This window comes from Suncus etruscus, chromosome 3, assembly GCF_024139225.1.
Source record: "Suncus etruscus isolate mSunEtr1 chromosome 3, mSunEtr1.pri.cur, whole genome shotgun sequence".
Taxonomy (NCBI): domain Eukaryota; kingdom Metazoa; phylum Chordata; class Mammalia; order Eulipotyphla; family Soricidae; genus Suncus; species Suncus etruscus.
In genome coordinates this window covers 160606615-160632654 of record NC_064850.1, presented here as the reverse complement: position 1 = coordinate 160632654, position 26040 = coordinate 160606615, and the positions used below count along the sequence as shown (strand labels likewise).

Sequence of the window (26040 nt, the reverse complement as noted above, 5' to 3'; positions counted from 1 at the left end):
TTGGTGCCTCCCTTATTTCCCCCTCTAAGTGGGGGCAGGGCTAGCAGTTCAAGTTAGGTGGTTTTGCCTGTAAAGGAGACAATGAGTAAACTGGGGTAAGAGTCTAATATCCCAAAAATGGGCAGAATCCTTCTAGAGGTTCTCCTCATCGATTTGGATAATGCAGGAGAAAAAGAAGGTGAAACACCCCATCAGTACCAAAAGAAGTGGGGATAGGTTTCTATTCTGATTTCTCCAAGTTCTGCTTCCAAACAGATAATGGAATGTGAACTACACTGAGACTGATGTTGAATTGAACTGAGATGGGATTGACCTGTTCATTTTAACCCTGATGATAAACTCTTTCCCTTTTGTAGAAAGTTCTTTTCTGATTTTACCCTCTGCAAAGCTTTTTTTGCTCCCCTGCAATTCAATTCTACTTTATTCTTATAATGTTAACATTGTGTTATCGGATCCTCCTTGAATAAGATGCTTGGAGGTTCTCCAAAGTTCGGGGATTCTTTGTCCTTCACTTTTCGACATCTGAAACATGACCAGGAATAGGAATAATTGTGCTAACAGCAAAGTATCAACGATAAATCACTTCTTTTCTGTGACTAATGGAGAACCTGAATTCTTGGCTTATAGTCAACTAGGGCTAATCGACATATTTTATAGAGCAAGTTATTCTACAAATGTATCACTTATTTTTTTAATTTTGTATTTTTGGTTTTTGGGGCACACATAGCGACGCTCAGGGGTTATCTTGTCTATGTGTTCAGAAATCGCCCCTGGCTTGGACAACCTTATGGGACGCCGGGGATTGAACCAAGGTCCGTGCTGGGTCAGCCGCGTGCAAGGCAAACAGGCTATCACTGCACTATCACTCTGGCCCCTACAAAATGTATTACTTTATAACAATATTTTATTTCTCTGGATGAAACATCTGCAAAATACTTAAAAAGGCAGCCCGATTGAGAGCTTATATTGATAACTCAAAAGAATTTAAGGCCAATTATTTTATGTGAGGATATCCCTAAATATTTGTATTCCTAATTGTTACTTGTAGGGGCCATTCTCTTTGATGCTCAGGGTACCATCTAATGCTAGGGTTAAACTGAGGGCTTGATCATGCGAGATATGTGCTTACCACATGAGACACATCACTGGTCACATCTAATTGTTACATTTAAATTTTCACTGCTGGGAGATGGTGCAAAAGGCTGAGTATAAGCTTTACATGTGGGGGCTTCATGCCTATACATAGATTCTTTCCTAAAGCTGAACTGGAACCTTCCTCTGAGCACTGCTGGGTGTGGTTCACCTGGCCCCACCATTTTTAAAATATATACTTGCTACATTTATTTTCTTTTTCAGTTGTATGAAAATTAAACAGTGTGTTGATGATTTTTGTTGTCAACTTTTTGATAAACAGAAATTTTGTAGAATTACCTGGATTTTAACCTAAGTTGAAATTGAAAATAAATCCAGACTATATTATAAAATAACACATCATTTTAGTAAAGGATACGTAATCATAGTGAAAAGTACATTCATTTTTAATAGATGGTTAACTAGCTATTATATGTATAGTCTGCTTTTAGCTGATTAGGCCCTAAATCATTCAACCCTCTGATCAGTTTTGCCTTTATTAAAAGTTCCATCATGCCTGATTTGAGACCTAAGTCAGGTCCCCCCAATGTCATTTTTATCAAGTTGGCAATATAAATCCAAGTCCAAAATTCAGTAACTGCTTTTCATCTGGAGAGTCAAATAAGCATTTGATTGTGCCACATTCATGTTGCCTTATCAAGACTGTGGTTAGACTTTTTATAGGCTTTCCTGTATTTTTAGTCAACTTAAATAACTCAGGATAGACTAAACCACCATTTATTTGATTGACTTATCATCAAACTCCTTCTAATTTTTAATTAAGCATTTTTGAAAAATTTCAGAGTAAGTTTCTGTTTCAACAATTAAGAGAAAATGTGTTTGCTGGAGAAAAACATCTTATGCTATCATCTTAAGTACATGGAAATTTCATTAATGTCTAATCATTTTAACCTTTCTACAAATGTCATGACTTTAAACTTAATCTTTCTCTGGAGTAGTTGAGAATTAGCTGTGTTTTATGTATATATTAAATTTGCTTATACATTTTACTTGTCTGACTTGCTTAAAGACTATTGACTTTTATTAGGGACTCTTGAATAGTTCTCTGACCTATTACTTTATTATTACAAATTAATTTTAAGTATATTTATTTTTTGTTTCTTAAAATGATAATTTCAAGAAATGCTTAAACTTAATTTTTCCCTCATTATTTAATTCCAAGAAAAATATTCAAGTTATTAGGCATTCCTCTGTATATAGTCAAGTGCGACTTATGCAGCAATTGCAGTTCCCCCTCTTAGAGTGATTAGATGTAATTAATGTTAATTTATATGAAGAAACCAGCAGTACAAGACCAGGTGTCAACAGCAATATTGCTATTTAGTTTAAGTCCAGTTGGCTATCTGGGTCTAAAAAAAAGATCGCATCTAAAGGAAGCAGCCTGGCAGATGGGGTCTGGAGGTGGGATGGGGGAGCACAGTGTAATGCAGAGGTGATATTAATATCAGCCCAGACTGGGTGTTTCTGAACTTCCTCCAGAGTAAAGGTGAAGAAACTAGAACAGGATGCACACAGGTCCCTGGAGATGTGAATCTGGGCAAAAGCAGAGCTAAAGAGAATCTGCAGATTGCCAGTGAGCTGCACACACAGCCTGGAGAAGCACCTGCCCCAGGCCTGCCTTTAGGACAGAAGGGAATCAGTCTGCATTCTGTAAAACAGTATGTTACTAACATGAAGACAGACACGGACAAATGGAAATAGAGCAAAGAAATCAGACATAAATTCACCACATATAGTCAACTGATCTCTAACAAACTACACATTAGAGGAAGGGTTGCCCCTTCAAATGGTGCTTTGAAAACTAGAAATCTATAAAAGACTGAACTTGAATTCACTCAACTCTCACTTTATCATTTATTTGCTTGTAGTAACATATTTTTGATCACTATTTCAGTCATCAAACACCCTCGCCACCCACATTGCTTGTCTAGAACCCTGAAAGACATAGATTGTCCACGATATTCAAGTCAAACCATCCCAGATTCTAGCGTAGTAGTTTAGAACTGAGAAGGCAAAGGATGGGTAGACAGAATACCCAGATTCTATAAGAACCCAGCAAAGGGACACTGAAGAGATGGGAATGCTCTTTAAAGAATGTCATGTCTGCTAAGGATTTTTTTTGTCAGGCAGGGACCCTCCCCAGCAATGTTTAGGAAGCCATGTAGCCCATATGCAATTTAGGAAATTCTGTGCAAATCCTTAGTGGGTTGCTGCTGCTCATGCTCTTTAGTGTCAGGAATATCCAGGCTACCCCGGAGTTATTCAGAGCCTACAGTATCATGCCACAGGTCACACACTCAGGTACCAGGGCTGTATTTTGCAGTGGTGGGTAGACCATTGGGTGCCAGGTGTTGAACCCATGTCAGGAGCTTGCTGAACATCTGGCTCCTCTGCCAAGGATTTTGAATAATATCCAGAATAATTTGAGAACTGATGAAGCCTTTTAGGATGGACCATAAATATAGAATTAGGTTATATTTTAGGATGGTCATTTCAGCATGTGTTGTGTATGAAGCCAAGCTGTATGTTCAGCAAAGAGAACTGTCTCAGTCCAGAACTTGGGCAACATGGATGGAACCAATGGAATATTATGAAGAATACTTTGATGGAACAACTAGTAAAATACTTGGTGCTGAGGATGATGTGGGGCTCTACAGTGAGGATGAAGATGACTTCAGTTTCCTGTTTGTGTTATATTATGAATGGTAGTTTTAATTTGAGAAGCCAAGAACTAAAACATAAAGAGAAGATTAGGTTAGCAGTGCTATGAATAGTGAGATTTGTATATGTTAAGTATACCTATTTTTATTTTTTTAAAGACTTTTATTAGAAAAAAACAAACAAGGAAAAGGAATAGTCTCTAGGAAGAGAAGGCTAGTCCATCCGGATCTTCAGTGTCCTGGTGGTGATTTTTGTCCTTCTCAATGATGTGAACAATGACTCCCATTCCAACATGGCATCACGTTCCATGGCATTCAGCATGGCCTGTAAGATGGTCTCAAATAGATGATCTGGATCCATGTCAGGCTCCCAGAGGAAGTCACACATCCCATACATTTCTTCTAACCAGATGCCACTGACCACGAAGTCATCAGTCACCATGGGGCAGCCAATGAGATCTAGAGAGCAGATGAAGGGTTCAGAGGTCTTCAGGTTCAGTCCAACAATGACTGGTTCAGTATAGTAGGGACCAAACCACTTCTCATATAAGAGGTTGGCCACCATGCCCCTGAGGGTATAAGGCTTGATCTACTACCCTTCCTTTAATTCTTCCAGGTTCAGTCAGAACTTAAGGTCTGGACACCAGAAGCAAGCCCAACCAGGCCAATGTATAGTCAATTGCCTGTGGAATAGATCTTCTGTAAGTCCATGGTCACCATCTGGGCCTGGATTCCGACGTACCTTGTAGGCAGCGATGACCACACAGTTCTTGTCCGACATGGCCATGATGGCCCCTCCTTTATAGGACATAATAGACATGATTGTGGTGTACGAGACCCACAATCACTGCAAATGCTGCCAAATGGCTCAGACCCACACTTGTACAATTCATCTCACTGCTCTCATGTATTCTTAAAATTTTGGTTTTTGCATCAAGAGATATTGTTAAGCAATTGATGTCAGATTTTTTTTAGAGCCCTGCAAACTAACGGTTCTTGGTGATATTTATGCCTATCCAGATTCCCAGTACCAGTGCAGTATTTTTATAATATAGGTGAATACGGAGTCATTGTAGCTGTTTTGTCAGCCATTATGTGCTGTATTACATATTTAACATGTTAAAGAGCATCAGAGTTAAAACTATATCTTCTATATAGTCATCCTTCTTTAGAGAAACAACCCATAGGTGTATATGCATAGATACATATTTCCTTACACATATAGCTATTGCAGACATGTAAATACATACACACTCATGAATATGTATATATGTATATATAGGGAGAGAGTGGGATAAGGGAATGATTTATTGATTATGTGAATGATTTTAAGGTATTGACACACAGAATATCAAACACTATCTAGAACGGTATTTAACCAAAATCTGAAAATCATGAATGAGCCATATTGACCAGCTTTTGCCATCATTTATCTGCTCCAGGAAAGTTCTGAGATACTCCTTGTTTGTAAATCTGAACCATAAGAGGTTCAGATTTGGTGCCAGAGAGATAAGCATGGAGGCAGGGCATTTGTCTTGCATGCAGACAGACAGCAGTTCGAATCCCGGCGTCCCATATGGTCCCCCAAGCCTACCAGGAGCAATTTCTGAGTGTAGAGCCAGGAGTCACCCTGAGCACTGCTGGGTGTGAACTCCCATCCCCCCCAAAAAAGTGGTTCCAATTTATATATTTTTTTGAGTGTCACACCCGGTATTGCTTGGGTGTAACCCGGATGATCATTCACTACCGGAGATGGAACCTGACTAGTTAGCCTGCAAAACATGTTTTTCAGTCCACTGAGTTATTACTCCAGCCCAAGATTCAGATTTCAGACTTAATATCTAGAATTTAAATGTCAAGTACTCAATTCACTCAGAACTTTAAGAACCTTAGAGAAGACTGTCTCGTATCCTAGTTCAGGAATGCCTCAGCATTAAAGTGCCTCAGCATTCTACTTATCCTGCTTTGTTTCACAATTTGTTTTGTCTCAGAAACCTGAGTATAAGGATTTAAGAGATAGCACAGAGGTTAAGGTGTTTGTTTACATGTCACTCACCTCAACTCACTCCTTAGTACAAAATATGGTCCACCAAGCACAACTAGAAATGATCCCTGAGCACAACCGTGCCTGGCCCAATACAACAAAAAGAAGCAGGGTGTATTCACTTACACTGAGCCTACTTTTCCTGGTTCTTATCCATTTTATACATGTGAAAAGTGAAGCCAGGATACTTAGGCTCCCTTTCAGATTGATGGCTGCTAAGTGATAAGGTTGATCTTCTGTCCTCTCACCCTCAGTTGAACTAATGTTGCATTTTTCTCTCTTCTCTTACTCCTACAGCCACCCCCACGCACCATATTTTTAAAGAAGGAAGAAAGGGGAGAAAGAAGATGAGACTAAATATGAGAATGGCTATTTACAGTAAAACTCTCCCTGAATTCAGGATAAGAAAAAATGAAAAATTTGACCTGTTTATATGCTTTATTTGAGCCTTCTGAGATTGTGGGCATTCCAAGTTAGAGGAACCTAGGTTTAGTATCCATTTCTGTCTAGTTCTACATTTTGGAGTGATATGTTTGAGGACGAATTAGAATCGAAGCTTTAAAGAAATCAGCTCCTTTACTCTGGGCTAGCTTCCCCAAGGTCTTGTAGCCTTTAAGATTGTTTTTACAGCCATTGAGCCTGCCAGGTTGGGGCTACGTTCTGCCTCCTTCCAGTTTGTTTGGTTAGTTAGCTAATGTGTTTTGCATTCAAGCAAGGAAGTTCAAAATACTGTCTCTGAGAGAGCCAGGGTAGACTGACTGCCCAAACTCACAAGTAGCAGTCTGGCTGAGTTCTCAGGGTGATGATGATTGAGCAAACCACCCACTAATTTTAACTGGGAAAGTTTGGAACACACGTTGGAGTTTTCAATAGAAAATCATGTCATGGGGCCGGGCGGTGGCGCTGGAGGTAAGGTGCCTGCCTTGCCTGCGCTAGCCTAGGACGGACAGCGGTTCGATCCCCCGGCTTCCCATATGGTCCCCCAAGAAGCCAGGAGCAACTTCTGAGCGCATAGCCAGGAGTAACCCCTGAGCGTCACAGGGTGTGGCCCAAAAACCAAAAAAAAAAAAAAAAAAAAAAGAAAATCATGTCATTCATCCAAAGATATTTTATAGCCTTTGGAAATATCTTCTGGTTCTCAAGCCTTGGACATTTTCAAAGTTTATAGCTACTCATTACACTGTTAGTTGTGGTGAAAGACTCTGCATATTTCTTTTTGAAAATGTAACATTCTACCTTAGCTCATTCTGGACATCAAAGGTCACGAAAGCAAAGCTTTCCTGTGACTCAGGTAGAAGCAAAGCAATGAGCTTCAGGCAACATTCTTTCTCTTCAGTGGGCCAAGCTGAGCAGTAGCACATAGGGCTACAGCATTTTCCTGAGTTTCCCGTTTCCAAGAGTTTTTGTACCAGAGATTGAGTTGCAGTCCAGAGGTACTACATACTGTACCTTTCAATACTTTTCCTGGGGCCAGAGAGATAGTACAGTTGGTAGGGTGCTTGCTTTGTACGAGGCCAAACCTGGTTCAATCCCTGGCACCCCGAATAGTCAACTAAGTACTACCAGAGGGAAGCTCCAAGCACTACTGGGTATGGCCCTGAAAAAAATAGAGTGAAATAGAACAAATTAAAAAAATTTACCCTATGTATATTATATCCTCTGGTTTGCACAGGGAAGTTTCAGTAGCTCAAGATTCATTTAGCCGTTGACATCAAGGTGTATATGACCTTTTTTGTCCAATTCTGAGACCATTTTATAGCTAAACATGGAAATGAAAAATATAAGACTGTTCTCAGACACTTAGGTTGTTTCCAGATTTTGGTTATTGTGAATAGTGCTATGATGAACTTAAGAGTTTAGATACTTTTTCTGCATTCTGTTTTTAGGTTCTTAAGATATAGTCCCAGATTGAGATTGCTTGGTCATACAGAAGCTCAATTTCTAGTTTCTTGAGGAATGTCCATATTGTTTTCCCAAAGGACTGGATCAGTCTATATTCCCACTAGCAGGGAATGAGTGTCCCTTTCTTCATTCCCTTTCTTATTCTTATTGGTGTGTGTGATATTCTCTTTGTTGCATGAAATGATATCTTACTGGTGTTTTGATTTGCATTTCCCTGATGATTAAAGATGTGGACCATTTTTTTCATGAGCTTTTGGTCATTTGTATTTCTAACTGTGGTACTTCTACATAATGGAATACTGCACAGCTGTTAGGAAAAATGAAGTAATGAAGTATATTTAGACATGAATGAATAGAGAGAGTTTTATACTGAGTGAAATGAGTGAGAGGGAGAGCCATAGAATCATTACACATACATGTGAGATAGTGAAAATAAAAGATGATATGTTAATAATACCCAAAAACAATAGAGATGAGGCCCAGGAGGACTGGTCCATGGTAAAAAGTTTGCTATGTAAAGCAGGGGAGTGCAGTTAGGGCAAAGAAAAGACCACTATTACAAGGGTAGTTGGAACTGATCACTCTGGACAAGATATGGGTACTGAAAGATGGTAAAGTGATATGTGTAATACACTTTCAGTAACAATATTGCAAACTGCAGTGTCTAAAAGGAAAATAAAAAAGGGAGGAAATCTAGAAAGAGAATAAAAATTTCTGTCATAAAGGCAATCGGGGGAAGTAGAAGAGTAAGTGGGACGAAGCAAACTGGAGACACTGGTGGCAAGAAATGTGCACTGGTGAAAGGAAGAGTGTTAGACATTATATGACTGAATTCAATCATGATCAAGCTCTGCAACTGTATTTCATGGTGATTCAATTAAAAATCTATTTTTAAAATGTTCAATTCCTTTATATGGAAAAATCTTTTCTGATCCAAAGTAATATAATGGGAAATACATATTTTATAAAAAGAATAACAGGCTGGAAAGATAGCATAGAGATTAAGGCATGTGTGCTTATATGCTGCTGATCCCAGTTCATTTACAGGCAGCAAATAGGGTTCCCTGTATGTATATTATTGCCAGGAATGCTCCTTGAACACCATCAGGTGTGACCCAGTCTTCCCACAAACTCCATATGTTTTCTAGTGATGGATTGCCTAAAGACAATGCCAAAATACAATACACTGGAATGGGGACAGAAGGAAGGGAGAGAGAGGGACAGAGAGAGACAGACAGACAGACAGACAGACACTATCTAATTATGAATTATGTTCTAGTTTTATAATTCTCTTTGGATTATACCTTAAATTGTCATATCAAATCTGTGCAGTAGCTAGGACAGCTGGTGCCATTGCTATTTTATATGAAATAATTGAAATAAAAGAGTGGTATATACGTAAAAACTCCTGGACATACATTTAACAGTTACATTCCAGTCTCTAAAGGCCCAACTTTGAGTCAGGAAAGTAACTCTAACTTGCTGTGATATACACATTTGTTAAAATTTGATTTCTGTGGGCCGGAGAGATAGCACAGCAGTAGGGAATTTGCCTTCATGCCGCCAATCCAGGACAGACAGTGATTCAAATCCCAGCATCCCATATGGTCCCCCATGCCTGCCAGGAGCGATTTCTGAGCGCAGAGTCAGGAGGAACCCCTGAGCGCTGCCGGGTGTTATACAAAAACAAAACTTTTTTTTTTTTATTTTATTTTTGTGACTACTTTTGAAAGCTACGGTAGGGCCATTTCATAGATGAGTAAAATGGCTTCCAAGAAAGATTCATCATGTTTATGCTGCTAAGTGGTTCTCATGAGACCCGAGCCCCATACGTGCTTCATTGAAGCATGAGGTTGGGGAATAAGAACCAAAACAGAGTTGACTGACTGGATACATTTTCTATATGCTAATTTTAATAACGATATACTGCAAATCACAATGGTATCTTCTGTGGTAATTGAGATGCTTCAATTAAGCACAAGAAAAAGGAATTAAGTTTGTCATGTTTTGCTTTGGGGGCCGCAACTTACTGTGCTCAGGGGTTACTCTTGGCTCTTAGCTCAGGAATCATTCCTGGCAGGCTTCGGGGACTAGATGGGATGTTGGGGATGGGACCTGGGTCAGCAGCATGCAAGGCAAATGCCCTACCCACTGGGATATCCCTCCAGCCCTGGGTTAAGAAATTCTTTAAACTTAACAGTATCTCTATAGTACCAATTTCACTAATTGCTGAGATAGACTTTCATTATACACTGTCCAATATAATTGCACTGATAGGTTTTGCTGCTTACAGAAAAGGAATTTGAGCCCCCAAAGAATAAAATGTTTAAGCAGCTAATAAGTAGAGCCAGGGACTTTGTACTTAGGTCCACTATTTCTGTCCTCGTTTGGGACATACTCTGTTGCTGCCTATCCATTCTGCCTGTCTTCTCTCAAGCCACCAGCAGCCCCATTTATTTTTTGATATTTTCATCTCTATTGAGTCTCTCAGATGATTTAAATATTAACCCAGAAAACACGTCCTGAATTGTAACTGAAATTGTGTAAGGGAAATCATGCATCCAAAGAAGGTACTGTGCTCTGCAATCATTAGCATCTTGTTTAGGATCTTCTTTTCAGAATTAATTTCTCAGAAAGCATGGCGTTATCTATCAAGCATTTCTAAGAAATAAATACAAGCAATGGATACATGTAGTTCAAGTCAGGACAACTCATTACATCGGCAATGGGTATTTAAGGAGTCCTGAGGTAATTGAACATGATAATTGTGTTGCTGTATCTGAAGGGTTTTACTGACACTTGTTTTGTTTGTATTTTGCCTGAGCCCGTAATTGAAGAAATATTCTCCCATGGTGATTAGTTCCCAATTTAAAATAGACTGTTTCATTAAAGGTAACTGGATAATGAGACCAGTGAGAGCCCAAGCTGTGTCCTTTAATGATAGTAATTCCCTCTTCACTTGCATCTTGACCATGTGCTCACAGAAGATTGAGTCAAAAGCCTTCATCTTGGTCCTGCTTGAATTATAAGAAAAGAGGAGGTCGAATTACATAGCCTTTCAGGTCCCTTCCAGCTTTAGTATTCTGTGATTCTTTGGAATATTCACCAAATGGAAGTTCAAAAATTGATTCTGCTTTCACACTGAGAGGGAAGAATGCCCACAGTTGAATAAAAGATTAGAAGCTGTGGAGAGGAAATAGTTGTCTTGAGTGAATTCTTTTATTGGAAATCAGCCTTGTACTACTGGACAGGAAATTAAGTTCTTGCCTGGGTCATTAATCATGGTGCCAATTTGAAAATTGGCAGTGGGGGAGGTGACTATATTTGATGAGGAAGGAAGGAGTAGGTGGAAAAGCGGCTTTTCTAAGCTCCCCAGTCTGAGTGGGCATTCTTGGATAAAGATAGGGTACTATCAGCCACTCCCTTCTCTGCTTGGGACTGTCATCCTGTCAACAGTCAACTGTCATGATAGTGCCCACACATCTCCTACCCAAGGCAATTTCCCACTTTTAACAAAATGGGGGGGGGGGCGGTGAGTAGAATTTTCACAAAGAGTGGACAGGTAATTCTATTCCTTTATTTAGCTCAAGAGATGTTATAGAGGAGGAAGCTTGGGATAACTTAGTTTTTGTTGAAATTAACATTGGTAAGCATCAGGAAAACCTCCAAAATGTGGATAGCAGGTTAGGTATGGTAGAGAAGCCCAGCCTTGTGCTCTGGAAAGAACTGTCTTTTACCATCTCCTTCCTTTGTCTTCCTCTTCCCAAGTCATACCCTGGTCATACCCTATTCAGTGGGCAGATTGTCATCTGCCATCTGACTTTGAACCTTTCCTTCACATATTGTAATGGGATGAGAGGAATTACTTTCAATTTCTTGTCCTTCTCTCAAGATGCAACTATTTCAGAGTGTTTGTACTTGTCTATTTACTTTTCCTTTCAGGTGAGAAGCTTTGGTAAATAAAAACTTGGCAGCAGATTTTGTTTCCACCAAAATAACAAGTTGACATCCCAGGGTGTCTAACTGTCTCACTACGGTTCCCAATGGAGTCTAAATATACCACCGGGCTTTCTCATCACTCAGCCCAGCCAACTCGGAAATGCGCACCCCAGGGATCTGCTTGACGAAACCTTCTCTAAGACTCTCTCTCCCCTGATAGATTTTTCTGATGGGGAAGTGGCAAAATTGGGTTGGGAACAAAGGTCTCTGGCTTGGGGACAGCCTGTGTAGTGTTTTTGTTCACTGTTTCCAGACACCTGCTTCTTTCCGACACGAATTTCACAGTGTTCTTCACTGCTCAGTGTTCAGTGTGGCACCGAGCAATCCCGATGAATTCTCCCTAAAGAGACCTGTCCAGTCCAGCAGGGACTGAGCTGATTGGATGGGGCCATTATAGTGAAGTGCAGTAGGAAGACCCCAAGCTCTTCTCTTTACAGATTGCATGCCAGGGTATGGGAAGATCTGAATCTGTGCTAGACATAGTGGTTTTCCTTCGTTTCCCATGACTTACCCCGTTGAGGAGCACCTGGAGATAATTTCCTATATATAATATCATATATATATGTCTATATATATAAAATCATCAGGCTTAGTGTATGTCAGATCAGCACAAGAAGAGTAATTAGTAATTAGTAACATGTTCTGGATATGAGAATATCTACTGTTCTGAGCCTGCCTCCTCGCCATAGGAAATCATACAGACTTGTAGTTTGTGGGGCTCCTTGGAATGAAGAAAACTTGGCTAGATTTTTACCACATTAGAGTTTGCAGACCTAGTTTGAGAAATAATGTAAGTTGTTCTATAATTCCTGAGGTTCCAACTTGGAGAATTATATCCTAACAATGCATATGGTGGCCTTGGTCTTCACCTTAAAATCCAGCTACAAAAATTTCAATGAGTTCTAATTGTTGGAGATTTGGTCCTTTTCCCTGACATTTTCAACACCAGATGATATTGAGAAGTATCCTAGAAGTATCCTTAAAATGTTCCTTTCCATCTCACAACACCCACTCACCTGTCTTTTTTCTGTCTCCTTGATTAGTTGTCTTCTTTGGTTCATCCCTGCTCCTTTGACCTTTGTGTTCCTGTACCTTCCCTCTCCTTCCTTCCTGTGCCCTCCCTTCCTTTCCTCCCTTCCCCTTTCCTCCCTCCCCTCCCCTTCCCTTCCCTATTCTCCCCTCCCCATCCTTTCTCTTTCCTTCCCTCTCCATCCCTTCTCTTCTCTCTCTCCTTCCCTTCCTTTCCCTCTCCTTTCTTCCCTTTTCCTTCTCTCCCCTCCCCTTCCCTTCCCTTCCCTTCCTTCCCCTTCCCTTTTCTTTCCTTCTATTCCCTTCTTTCTCCCTTCCCTTCCCCCCCCTTCCCTTCCCTCTCCTTCCCTTCTTCCCTTCCCTTTTCTCTCCTTCCCTTCCCTCCCCTTCCCTTCCATTCCCTTCTCTCTCCCTTCCCTTCCCTCTTCTTCCCTTCCCTCTCCTTCCCTTCCCTCTTCTTCCCTTCCTTCTCCTTCCCTCCCCTCTCCTTCCCTTCCCTCTTCTTCCCTTCCCTCTCCATTCCTTCCCTTCCCTTTCTTCTCTTTCCCTTCCATTCCCTTTTCTCTCCTTTCTTTTCCTCCCCTTCCTTCTTTTTCCCTTCCCTTCCCTTCCTTTCCCTTCCCTTCCCTTCCCTTCCCTTTTCTTCCCTTCCCTCTTCTTCCCTTTTTTGCCCTTCCACTCTTTCCTTTATTTTCCCTTCCATCTCCTTCCTTTCCCTTTCCTCCCCTTCCCTCTCCTTTCTGTCCCTCTTCTTTCTTTCTTTTCCCTTCCCTCTCCTTCCCTTCCCCTACCTGCTTCTTTTCTCTTCCCTTCCCTTTGCCTCCCCCCCTCCTCCCCTCCACACCCCTTCCCCTTTCTTTCTCTCCCCATCCCTCTTTTTCCTCCCTTTTCTTTTTTTTGTTTTTGGACCACAGATGACTGTACTCAATGGCTATTCTTGGTCATGCACTCAGGAGTCATTTCTGGGAGCTCAGGGGACCATGTGTCAGCCATGTACAAGACAAGTACCCTAACCACTGTGCTATCACTTTGGCCTATCTTTTCTCTTTGTACCTCCTTTCCCCTTTCAGGTCTCCCTCTTTCATCTCCACAGAAAATCTAGCCCTCATAACTTTGTCACTTCCCCTAAGTCCATGGTTCTTCTCCCTTTCAACAGTTGATGATCTACTGAAAACTTTACTATTTAATTATGACAGAAATAGTCTTCTAAACTGAATCTTTAAACCGAATCCTCCATCTTGTTATCTGTTTCTGCCATTGTCCTTTCCATCCATGTTTTGGAGCACCACGTTCATCTGTCACATTCTTTCTTTGTGTCTGTTCTGCGGAGAAGACTGACACAGCCACTGGCTCTTCCATGACAGGGACCAGCATTCATAGCCAGAGATGGTCATTTGTATGCCTGACAGCCTGTCATACACTGTGCAGATTTCTTCTTCATTAATTTGTTTTTATTCAACTCTTCCCATCAGACAGCCAATACAAAGGTCTCTGCCCTGCCCAGAAATGAGAATAGACAACTCTCTTAGGTCCCAATCCAACAACTAACTGGCTACAGACTTTAGAAACTTAAGAAATTTAGTGGCTTAACAATCCAATTTGTTCCATTTTTGTTGAGAATTTTGTGACTGGGATTTGAGTGCCTTCTCTCAGTTTTTTCTCTTGCTTTTAGAGGTGGGGAGGGGAAGCACTTGGTTCTCTTGTATCTTCTCTGTAGATCTGCATTGGGGAACAGAGGGGTATCCATGGCTTAGGCTATGGCATTGAGTTTTAATAGCAAAGAGGGAGCCAGGAAGACTTCTGGCTTGGGTTTGAAGCCCCACATGCTGCTTTTCAGTGTAGTTACTATGAAGAGCCATAGCCTGAGAAAACACAAGAAAATGGAATCCAACCTTGCCATTTCACTGAAAGGTACTTCCTTGGTATAGCTTAATTTTATACATCATTGCGATGATGGCTGCCTTCAGTAGTGTTCTGCCTTCAAGTGTGGTAGACCTGCCTGAACCATCATGGTGAGGCTCTTAGCCCTGATGTCTTTCAAACTTTTGTTTATGGAATCCCAGGGACAGAATGGTTCCTGAATAGGACATGAATCTAGGGACAGGAAGGCTACCAGCAGCAGGCTTTTTCTCAGAGCCTTGAACTCATGTTCGACCACTTGTCATCCAGGTTGTCACTGCTGCTTGGTCACTCTTGTCCATGGACTCTTGTACTGCTTCCCCTTTATTGTTAGTCCTCCATCTTCTACCTCCACACTCAATAATGATCCAATACTCACCCCATATTAGGGTGTCCCAAGCATCCCATTTCTCCACAATTTTGAGAGCCTTTGGAATTTAATTATGTTTTGCCTTATTCCCTCATATATCACATACACATCACCACATATATAACATACAGATATGTTGTTTCCACAATAAAATTATGGGTCCACAATTTTGTCCACATTTATATTTAGTATACATTGTTACATAGAAAAAATAATCATTTAAATATACTACTGAAAACCATCCCAATCCATTTATATAAACTTTTATTTGGCTAGTTATTTCTTTTCGGGCTTAAGAACATAGGAAATAGGGGCCGGAGCAATAGCACAGTGGTAGGGCATTTGCCTTCCATATGGTTGATTCAGGACGGACCTCAGTTTGATCCCTGGCGTCCCATATGGTCCCCAAGCCAGGAGCAATTTCTGAGCACATAGCCAGGAGTAACCCCTGAGCATCACCAGGTGTGGCCCAAAAAACAAAACAAACAAACAAAACAAAAAAAGAATATAGGAAATATGTAGAGAAATGTCAGTTTCTTCACACTCTCTGAAACAAAACCAGTTGAAAAGATCTTTTTGGTATGGATTGAAAGATTATGATTTCAAAGTCATTTTTGTCTGTAGATTATTTAATATGGAGAAGTCCTCTTCTAAACAATTAGATTTTCTTTGTGTCCAAATGAATGGTAATAGAACTGAAGAGGTGGGGGGGAAAAGTTAGTTTTTATATCTTACATTAATTTGAAGGCAAGGAAGATTATGAGATTCTTGGGGGGTGTACTTAAAGCTCTTATAGAAAAGTATCTCCCATTCCCTTCAAAAACTGCTGTATGGTTAGGTCGTTATTTATCTGTATGAAGGACTATGGAATTTTGAGAAGATTGCTAAGAAGCAGCTTTTAAGAAAGGATAATTTGTTGATCATATTACATGTTTAGCCTATAATACATGCACTTACTGGCTTTAAAGTACCCATTTTCCCATTATCTTCATAAAGAGAATTTAATTAATTTTCTATGTATACTCTTGTTTTCAAGGTTAAATTTGAGTGTTTTATTTTTGTTTGTTTGATTATTTGTTTTTTGGACCACACCCACAGTATTTACTCCTTGCTCAGCAGTCAGACATCACTCCTGGTTGTCTCGGAAGTTGGATGCATGCAAGGCAAACTCCTTACTCACTGTGCAATCCTTTGGCCCCCTCAAAGTTAAATTTGTATCTAATCACTCTTCCTATAGATCATATATTTTGGGGGACCTATATCTGTCTGTGCTCAGGTCTGACTCTAATATTTTTTTAGCTGGATGAAGACTTTATTTTTTTTTTATTTTATTTTTGGTTTTTGGTTCACACCCGGCAGTGCTCAGGGGTTGCTCCTGGCTGTCTGCTCAGAAATAGCTCCTGGCAGGCACGGGGGACCATATGGGACACCGGGATTCGAACCAACCATCTTAGGTTCTAGATCGGCTGCTTGCAAGGCAAACACCGCTGCGCTATCTCTCCGGGCCCTGACTTTATTTTTTTTTAATAAATATAATTTTAATTTTAATCACTTACATATGGCTTACATATCATTGACAATAATATTTTAGGTACATATTAACATAAAATCAGGGGAATTCTCATCACCGAATTGTCCTCCCTCCATCTCCGTTCCCATCCTATCTCCCATATCTTCCTCCCTCACCCTTGGGGCTGCCAGAATAAGTGGTCCCATCTGTGCCTAGATTACTATTTAGTGGTCCTACCCCTGTTTGGTTTTGGTACCTCCCTTATTTCCAGCTCTAATTGGGAGGTGGGACTAGATAGTTCAAGTTATGTGGTTTTGTTTGAAGAAGAGAAAAGTAATAAACTGGGGGAAAAAATCAAATACGCCAAAAATGGGTGGAGTCCTTCTGGAGGCTCTCATCCTAGGTTGGAGAGACAAAGGGGAAAAAGAAGGTGAAACACCACAACAGTACAAAAATAAGTGTCAAATAAAATATCCAGTGAGCACTCCAACAATAAAGATAAGCACCATAAAAGCCATGGTCTTGGGATAAAAAACAGCATAGCACATAAAGGAAGAAAAGAAAAGAAAGAATAAATATAAATGGAGACAACAACTTCAATATCCACACCAAAACAAAGAAATTGACAAAGACTAGATTAATAAGAAAAATTGTTTTGTGCTTTTTGCCTTTTTCCCCCTTTTTCTTTTCTTCCCTCCTGCACAGATACAGTAAATATTGGGGTCATTGTTGGCACTACGGACAATGTCTTGGATTGGATGATCTAACTTGCCTGGAGCCTAGAGTTGGTCTTATGCCAGGAAACTTAAGGGGTAGGGTCTCTTTGTATTTAGGCCAAGGTTATTCCTTTCCATTGCCTTTCATATTTTGGTGGGCCTATGCAAACAACAATTGCCACTCTAACACCGTTTTTACTGTGCTCCTTTGACTTTAATCCTTAAAAAAAAACCACTTAAAATTTGAGGTTAATTTAAGCTAATATGCATGTACATGGAAATGTCAAAAATGCTATGCCTCTAATGTTTAAGGAGTTACATAAGTTTTATGGCTTTAGATTGCCTTGTATGCTGTTAAGAAATATTATAATGTGTTACAATCTGGGGACTTGAGAGACAAAGTAGTTGTACATGGATTCTGTTTTATTTATCTTAATGTTCTTTGGCTGAAAGTTCAAAGTTAAGATATCAGCAAGGGGACTTCTTCTGAGAATTATGTTATGGGTGATTGTCCTTCCACTGTAACTTTACCTTGTCCTCTTTCTTTGCATCTTTGTTCTCATAATTAAAAATAAAAAAATTAGAAATTATAAAAAAAATATTGGGGTCATTCGAAAAGGAATTCCCTTGGCCTATGAGATACAGGGTTTCTCCACCCTTGAAACATTTTGTCATGGGATTAACTATCGACTCCTTTCAGGTTCATTTACTCTCCCCTTGGTGCTGTTGTGGTGTATGGAAGATTTCTCCTCTGTCCTGGGTGATAAAATCAGACCTCTGTATGTAGAGATCTCGGTATCTGCACAGGTCAGGGAGTGGAACTTATGATGAAGTCTTTCTTTGTGGTTCTAGAAGTTCTGTTTGCTCCGTGTCATTTTAATTCGTTTTCTGTGGTTGGTGGCCTTGGTCTTTGCGCTGATCCTAGGATGGGGCCTGGGATAGCGTCTTCTGTTATATTTCCAGAAGACCCATTCTGTCTCAGACCTCTGGAACTAGAGATCATGGTTGTTGTACAGGTCGTAGCTCAAACCCTAGACTAGGACTTTTTTTTATTGGTCCCAAGAAACCTTAACTAAATATTAATGAAGACTATGATACACCTAATATCATAGGTACTATACCATTTACTAATTGTGATTCATTTTAATTGATGACTTATTAGCAATAGTTTACATTCAGCATAAAAAATTTTTTTGGTTTTCTTTGGGGGGGGTCACATTTAGCCATGCTCAGAAGTTACTTTTGGATCTGCACACAGAAATTACTCCTGGCAGGCTCAGGGACCATATGGGATGCCAGGGATTGAAGCTGGGTTGATGCATGCAAGGCAAATGCCCTACCCGCTGCGCCATCGTTCCGGTTCCTCAGCATAAATTCTTAAATGCTGCTTCTCACCCCTGGTATTTAAAATGTTTATGTTTTTTATTATAAAAGAAACCAAATTATAAACCTAGCAGACAAAACAAATAAGTACTTTTTAGTAGTTTTCAAAGTTAGAAATGCTGACTCAGTCCTAATTGTTTCTTTTAAAAAATTCCCCAGAGGTTTCAATTTATTAAAAGCTTGATTTTACATTAGAAACAAGAGTATTTTTCTCTGAAATGCAGCTCTTTGCCCTGACAAAGTCACTCTAAGAGTACTTCTCTCTAGTCTTGTTTATTCCACCAGGCATTCCTGCCAGAGCAGCCCTGTGTACATAACGACTCTTGTTGGATGGAACATTTTACTGAATGCAACACTCCACTGCCCCACAGCCTGTTGAACATGGAATCAGGACAAAACCTAAAAGGCACTGGAGCATGTGCAGAAAGATAGATAGGGGTAAATAGAAGTGAAGCACGATGAAAATGGAGAAAGGAACAAGAAGAGCAGAGGCATTTTGCTTGCAATCTAAAGAAATAAAAGAAGGGACAGAATTATTTTGTGTGTGTGGGGGGGGGGTCGAAGGTAAAAATAATTTTATGCTTCTGGAGTGTAGGTCAAAAGTATATATTTGCTGTTTGGAAATTTGCTAAATATTTTTAACACAAAAGATGTTCCAAATTCATAGAAAGTACAGATTTATGTTTCTCACTTACTTGGGGGGGGAAATTTGACATGAACAAGGACTTAGGAAATGGCACTCTAGTAAGGAGATAAGATGCTTTCATTGGAGCTGACCCGGGTTCAATCCCGAACAGCACAATGGTTCTCCTTTTCCCAGATGCCTGGCAGTAGTGATCTCTGAGCCCAGTGCACAGCATGATGTGGCCCTAATGTTTTCTTCCTCGAAATGAATGAGGGTTAGTCTATCCTATTGGGGCCCTTTCATTTTCCTGGCATTATAACCCGACCCCCCCCCAAAGTAAAAATGTCTAAATATCTCCCTAATCTTTACAGCATTGCCATTTTGAGCACGTGTGTCTTTGTATTTGCTAACTTTCCCATATCATGTTCATGTTGTAAGCCAAGAGTGTATTTGCGTATGCATGTATATATCTCTGTGTGTGTCTGTGCGCGTGTGCGTGCATGCACACATCTGTTTGTTTCTGTGTAGTAAACCAAGATGGTTGTTAAAATTTGGACTGGCTCTCCCCTTCAATAATGCTGAGCATAGTCTACATCATATTTTATCAAAACCATTTCTTTCTATATGTGGCATTTTACTCATCTTGGCCCAAAGGTTAAAACCTAATTCCTTATAATCAAGGCACTTTTTTTCTTAATGAAAACCACAGCTTGAGCAGCTGCTCATATTATTGTCTCTCCTCTGTGGTCCCACTTGTGTGTGGGAGTTTACTGTTGGGCTGTGGAAAAGGGAGCAAGTAAGCCAAGAATGGGTTTGTGTTTCAATAGAGAAAGGATGGGATGTTAAAATCCTTGAGTCGTCTTCAGCCTCCCCATATTTTGAACATGCAGCTTGGCTCTTTTTCCTTTTTAAATATTTCCATAAGACATTACAGAGAAGTGTATATCCTCAGAACCATAGTGTGAGAACTAGACCTCATTGTTAATTTGTATTTATGCTCTACTTCTGCCTGTGTTGTAAAGTAACAACAGCTTTCAAGTTGTACTATGCCTGGTTTATCTATCTGGTCTTCCTTTCTGTTGTCTTGTTTCAGATTTTGTTATCTTCCTATAATTTTTGTTTGTGTAGGTTGCTATGTCCCTGATGTTTTCCCCTTCACATTAGAAAATATATGATTTAAAGTACTACAAACAAAACCAAATTTTACTTTTGTTGTTCTTATGTTTTTGTGCAGCATGTAGATAATTATATACGTCTCCAAGAGAAATAAATAAAATTTCTTTTTATATATTCAAAATATTGATTTCTTAAATAATGGTATTTGGATTTGCAGTAATGCAGCTGTTGACCACAACTAAAATACTAGAGATCTGGGGCCGGAGCAGTGGCACAAGCGGTAAGGTGTCTGCCTTGCCTGCGCTAGGCTAGGACGGACTGTTCAATCCCCCGGCCAGGAGTCCCATATGGTCCCCCAAGCCAGAAGTGATTTCTGAGCGCATAGCCAGGAGTAATCCCTGAGCATCACCAGGTGTGGCCCAAAAACAAACAAACAAACAAAAATACTATAGGTCAAAAAGAGGATCTAAGTTCTCATTCTGCAAAACAACATTTAAAATTTCAGTCACTCTAAGTTGCACTTAAAGGAATGTTTATCATTTTACCATTTATCACGTTCTTTCAGGGATAGTAAAACAAGCGAATAAGCCTTCAAACTTTAACAAAAGGAGATTTTGTTGTCTATATAAGTAGTAAATGATAATTCCTTCCTACTAAAGTTTTGTATATTTTTTAAGCTTAGCTAACAAATCAACTTTTTGTCCTCCTAAAGAAGATGGTTTGGGGAAGCTGCATAGTGAAGTTAGATCTGGAGTTTCAACACACAAATTAATAATCCTAGACGTACAACTGACTTGCTTTGACCAAAGGTGTTTTTTGAGGGTTTTTCCTTTCATTTTTTGGCTGGTTCACCAGTTAATCATGCCAGTGTGGGATCCCCAGGTGATTAATGTGAAGTGAAAAGAGAGATGGCAACCTCAAGAAGCTATCTTCTTTTTCTTTTTAAATAATATCTTTATTTAAACACTGTGATTACAAACATGATTGTGGTTGGCTTTCAGTCATAAAAAGAATATGCTCCTTCACCAGTGCAACCTTCCCATCACCAGTGCCCCCGCTCCTCCCTTTACCACCCACCGCCTGTATTCGAGACAGGCTTTATACATCCCTCACTCACTGACATTGTTATGATAGTTCTCAGCATAGTTATTTCTCTAAATTAATTCATCACTCCTTATGCTGACCTTCATGTAGTGAGCTGGACTTCCAGCCCCCCTCTCTTTTATCTCTGAAAATTATTGCAAGAATGTCTTTTATTTTTTCTTAAAACCCATAGATGAGACAATTCTGTGTCTATCTCTCTCCTTCTGACTTATTTCACTTAACATAATAGATTCCATGTATAGAAAAATTTCATGACTTCATCTCTCCTGACGACTGCATAGTATTTTATTGTGTAATGTACCACGGTTTCTTTAGCCATTCATTTGTTGAAGGGCATCTTGGTTGTTTCCAGAGTCTGGCTATTGTAACTAGTGCTACAATAAATATAGGTGTGAGGAAGGTATTTTGTTTTGTGTTTTTGTGTTCCCAGGTACCATATTTTTTGGCATATAAGACGACTTTTGAAACAAAAAAAAAAAAGGTCAACCGAAAATCAGGGGTCGTCTTATACGGGGAGTGTATCCCGAAAAATGCTTCAACATGCAGCTAAATGAAAATTGTCTGAATATTGCCACAAAACGAATTTCCCAACTCAATCCTGCACCAGTCACTGCAAGGCTGCTTGGACCGCCTCTCTAACTCAGCCAATCCAAGCCGGCTTTTTATGCATGCAAATTAGACAATGTTCTGGACCCAAACCTACACTGTCAAAAGCCTGCTCAAATGGGCCAGAGTCAGAGAGGAAGTCTATTACAGTATAACTTTGAACCTTTGCTTGTTGTGATTGGCTCACTGTGGTACATACAGTTGCAGCACAGGAAGGTTCTGTCTGATACAGCGAATATAGGCCTAAACCTATGTTTTAACTGCAAGATTAGGGGGTTGTCTTATATGCCCAGTCATCTTATACGCCGGCAAATATGGTATATCCCTAGGAGTGGTATAGCTGGATCAATAGGAGCTCAATTTCCAGTTTTTGGAGTAATCTCTATATTGTTTTCCATAAGGGCTGGACTAGACAGCATTCCTACCAGCAGTGAATGAGAGTTACTTTCTCACCATATTCCCGCCAGCACTGATTGTTCTTGTTCTTTGTGATGTGTGCCAGTCTCTGTGTGTGAGATGGTACCTCATTGTTGTTTTGATTTGCATCTCCCTGATAATTAGTAATGGGGAGCATTTTTTCATGTGTCTTTTGACCATTTGTATTTCTTCTTTGAGAAATTGTCTGTTCATTTCTTCTTCTCATTTTTTGATGTGGTTATATATTTTTTTTCTTGTTAAGTTCTGTCAGTACCTTGTATATCTTAGACATTAGCTCATTATCTGATGAGTATTGGGTGAAAGTTTCTTCCATTCTCTGGGTGGCTTTTGTATCCTAGGCATTATTTCCTTTGAGGAACAGAAGCTTCTCAGCTTAATATAGTTAATCTACTTGCTCTCTCTTCACTTTACCATCCAAAGAATGGCTAAGTGGAGAGATCTAGGACTGTCAGCTTTGCTTGCTCTTTGCAAGCAAAAGTCAATCCTTGACTTTTACCTAATCTTTCAGGTTTGTTGCCTTCCTCATAGAAAAGAATATTAGAAGGAAACAAGTAGTGAAGTAAAATCAGATTTTATTTAAAAATTCTGAGGAAAGAGGGGACAAGGGAGATAGAGTAACATGGTCAAGAAAGAGCATGTTTAAAATGGAGAAAAATGTCTAATAGATCATGTCTAAAAAATGGAGAAAGCCCCATCCTAGCTTTTTTTTTTACTGTTTTTTATAGTAAGAATTTATTCAAGAGACAAAATTGATTAACATAATGAGGTAAACTAACATAACATAATATAGTGACATAACATAACATAATATAATTGATATAATAGTAATACATGTAAGTCAAAGAAAGTTTCTGATTAAAAACACAATTTTTTTTCATAATGGCTTACATATCTTTCACAGTAGTATTTTAGGTACGTAGTAACATTGAATCTGGGGAATACCCATCACCAACTATGTCCTCCCCCCATTTCCAGTTCCCTTTCTACAACCATCCTAGCTTGAAAGTATAAAAGTACACATCTCAAGAGCTGAGATGCTGTCAATATGTGTGCAGGCACCATGAGCATGAACCAACAACATACATGTGTCCAAAGGTATTTATCTTAACCTTGCTTGTTTAAGTCCCCTCATTGGTCAAATAGCTAATTCCCTGTCTATTTCCAGAGCTGGTAGACAAAGGGATATGAGACTATTCAAGTGAAATCAAGCTTGCATGCAGCACAGGATCTTGCTGAGAAAGTTCTGATCCCAAGACTCAGGCTTCTCTTTCTGTTCTGTCTGTCCTTCCACATCTGAGACTGCATCATCTCTAAAAGCTGGTCATTTAATATGTGAATCTCACCTCTAATACTTTGTCAGTGCTGGCATTTCATATAATTGGGTTTCCTAATCAGACAGGACTTGTTATTTATTACCATTATTCAAGTTGAATATATTTGGCAGCCAAAAGTAGTATATTGAGGGTATATTGAGACAAGGAATTTTAAAGAATGTAGCTCATTAATAAAAAATTTCAGGATAGCAATTCTAAAATCTGAAAGTAAAGGCCTCTTTCTTTAGGTCATGGTTTCAATTTGAAAAAGAATGGAACACAAAAGGCCCCAAACTTCCATCTAAATATCTCAAAGGTTTAGCATTCTAGAGCTTATGCTTTGCATGCAGGAGGCCCACACTTGATATCCAGCACCATGGGGTCCCCGGAGTACCACAGGATGTTGCTCGGAAACCAAATAAATAGCTCGAAAATTTCCAGATCATGGAGAGACTTTGCTAAGGCAAAGACCATGGACTTGAGTGAGAAATTGAGAACTGTTACACATTTGTTCATTTGTTCTCAAGTCTCATAAACACTAAGGTTCTTGTATGAGATGACATTCACTTAGGCCATGTTTTAGAATGAGTAAAATGATAATGAACACATTGAAATGGAGACGGGTGTGAAATCTGAAACAGTATTGCTGTAATGAAGTGATAAGGATCAAAGCCAGATTGATGGCAATGAGTGCCAAAGACAAAGAGACTTCATGGAAAGACAAGTCACAACTAACTTAAGGAGTATGAATATAGAAGAGAAAGATGAAGAGAATCCCAAAATTTCTACTACATATTAGCAACTATGTTCAAATAGAAAAAAAAATGTTTAGGTCCCATCATGTTTGCAGTCATTGGCTCTCAGAAGATGTCTTTATTCCTGAAGAAACAATTAACCAAGTGAATGCAATGGAAAAAAATTAGTTCTGGGACCAGACCATTGCAGATTGAGCACTTACTTTACATTCAACCAATTGGGGTTCAATCCCTGTCATCCCATATGATCTCCTGTTTACCCTCTAGGAGTAATTCCTTATTACGAGCTAGGAGTAACCCCTGTACATTGCTTGGTGTGGGCCAAAAGCTCCCCAAAGATGGGTGTGCAGTCTGTCCACTTTCAAAATATAGAGAAATCATCTCACTTGTGCTGCTATACCCAGTGCTGGGGGGACAGACAGTCTCAGGACTAAACTCCAGAACCTCACATACACAAGGCTCTCTCTCCCACCGCCTGGCTTTGTTCCCATTCTACGATGACTTCCTCTTCAACCCCCTCTAGAAAAAAATAATTTTAGCAACCAACTAGAATAGGAAATGGAATGTTATAGTACTTTGTGGATTTTAGTTCTTGCAATGTCAAAGATCAAGCCCTAGGGCTGCACACATGACAGTTGCTCGACCACTAATCTCCAGCTTCAGCCCCATTCTTTTCATTTTAATTATGGTTAGTGTTAGCAGAAATTCAAAAAAATTAGTAACAAGAAAATGAAAAGAACATGAAGTATAAAATACAATAAAAATTACATCCATCTTTATGGAAAAAAATGCAGTTAAAATCCCAGTGAGATAATGCTTTTCATCTATCAAATTGGCAGAGATCACAGAAAGAAGAGATGATCATTTTTAAGTGTCAATAAGACATTAGAAAGGTATGAGGAACTATAGTAAGGGTATAAGGAGACACAATGTCTGTGAATGTTAGCTTGGCAATATCTATAAAAAAAGTAAAATTCCCTTAGCTTTTGAAAACCCAGTAATTCTACATGTCGGTATTTCCCACCAAGATACTTATGTATGCTATGCAATTGATACAAAGCTATTGGTGTCAGCCTCACTATTGCCACAAAAGATTATAATAAATTGAAATGTTCATCAATAGAGGTATTGTTATAAGTACATTAGTTATGGTATCTCTGCTGTTAGGGTACAGTAGAACTCATTAAAAGAATACATTGGTGGGGCCAGAGCGGTAGCACAAGTGGTGGGGCGTTTGCCTTGCATGCGCTAAAATAGGACAGACCATGGATCAATTCCCTGGTGTTCCATATGGTACCCCAAGCCAGAAGCGATTTCTGAGTGCATAGCCAGGAGTAACCCCTGAGCATCACCAGGTGTGGACTAACACCCCCCCCCAAAAAAAAAGAACACACTGTTCATGTGAAAATAAAGAACAGT

General features: G+C 39.6%; 1 protein-coding gene and 1 pseudogene across 3 annotated transcripts in view; one reads left to right on the top strand and one right to left on the bottom strand.

Annotated features, from left to right (window-relative positions):
* Positions 1-26040, top strand: part of GAREM1 (GRB2 associated regulator of MAPK1 subtype 1) — a 219469-nt gene that overhangs the window by 140935 nt on the left and 52494 nt on the right. The gene's annotated exons all lie outside the window — the stretch shown is intronic.
* Positions 4027-4632, bottom strand: LOC126003868 (proteasome subunit beta type-3-like; annotated as a pseudogene).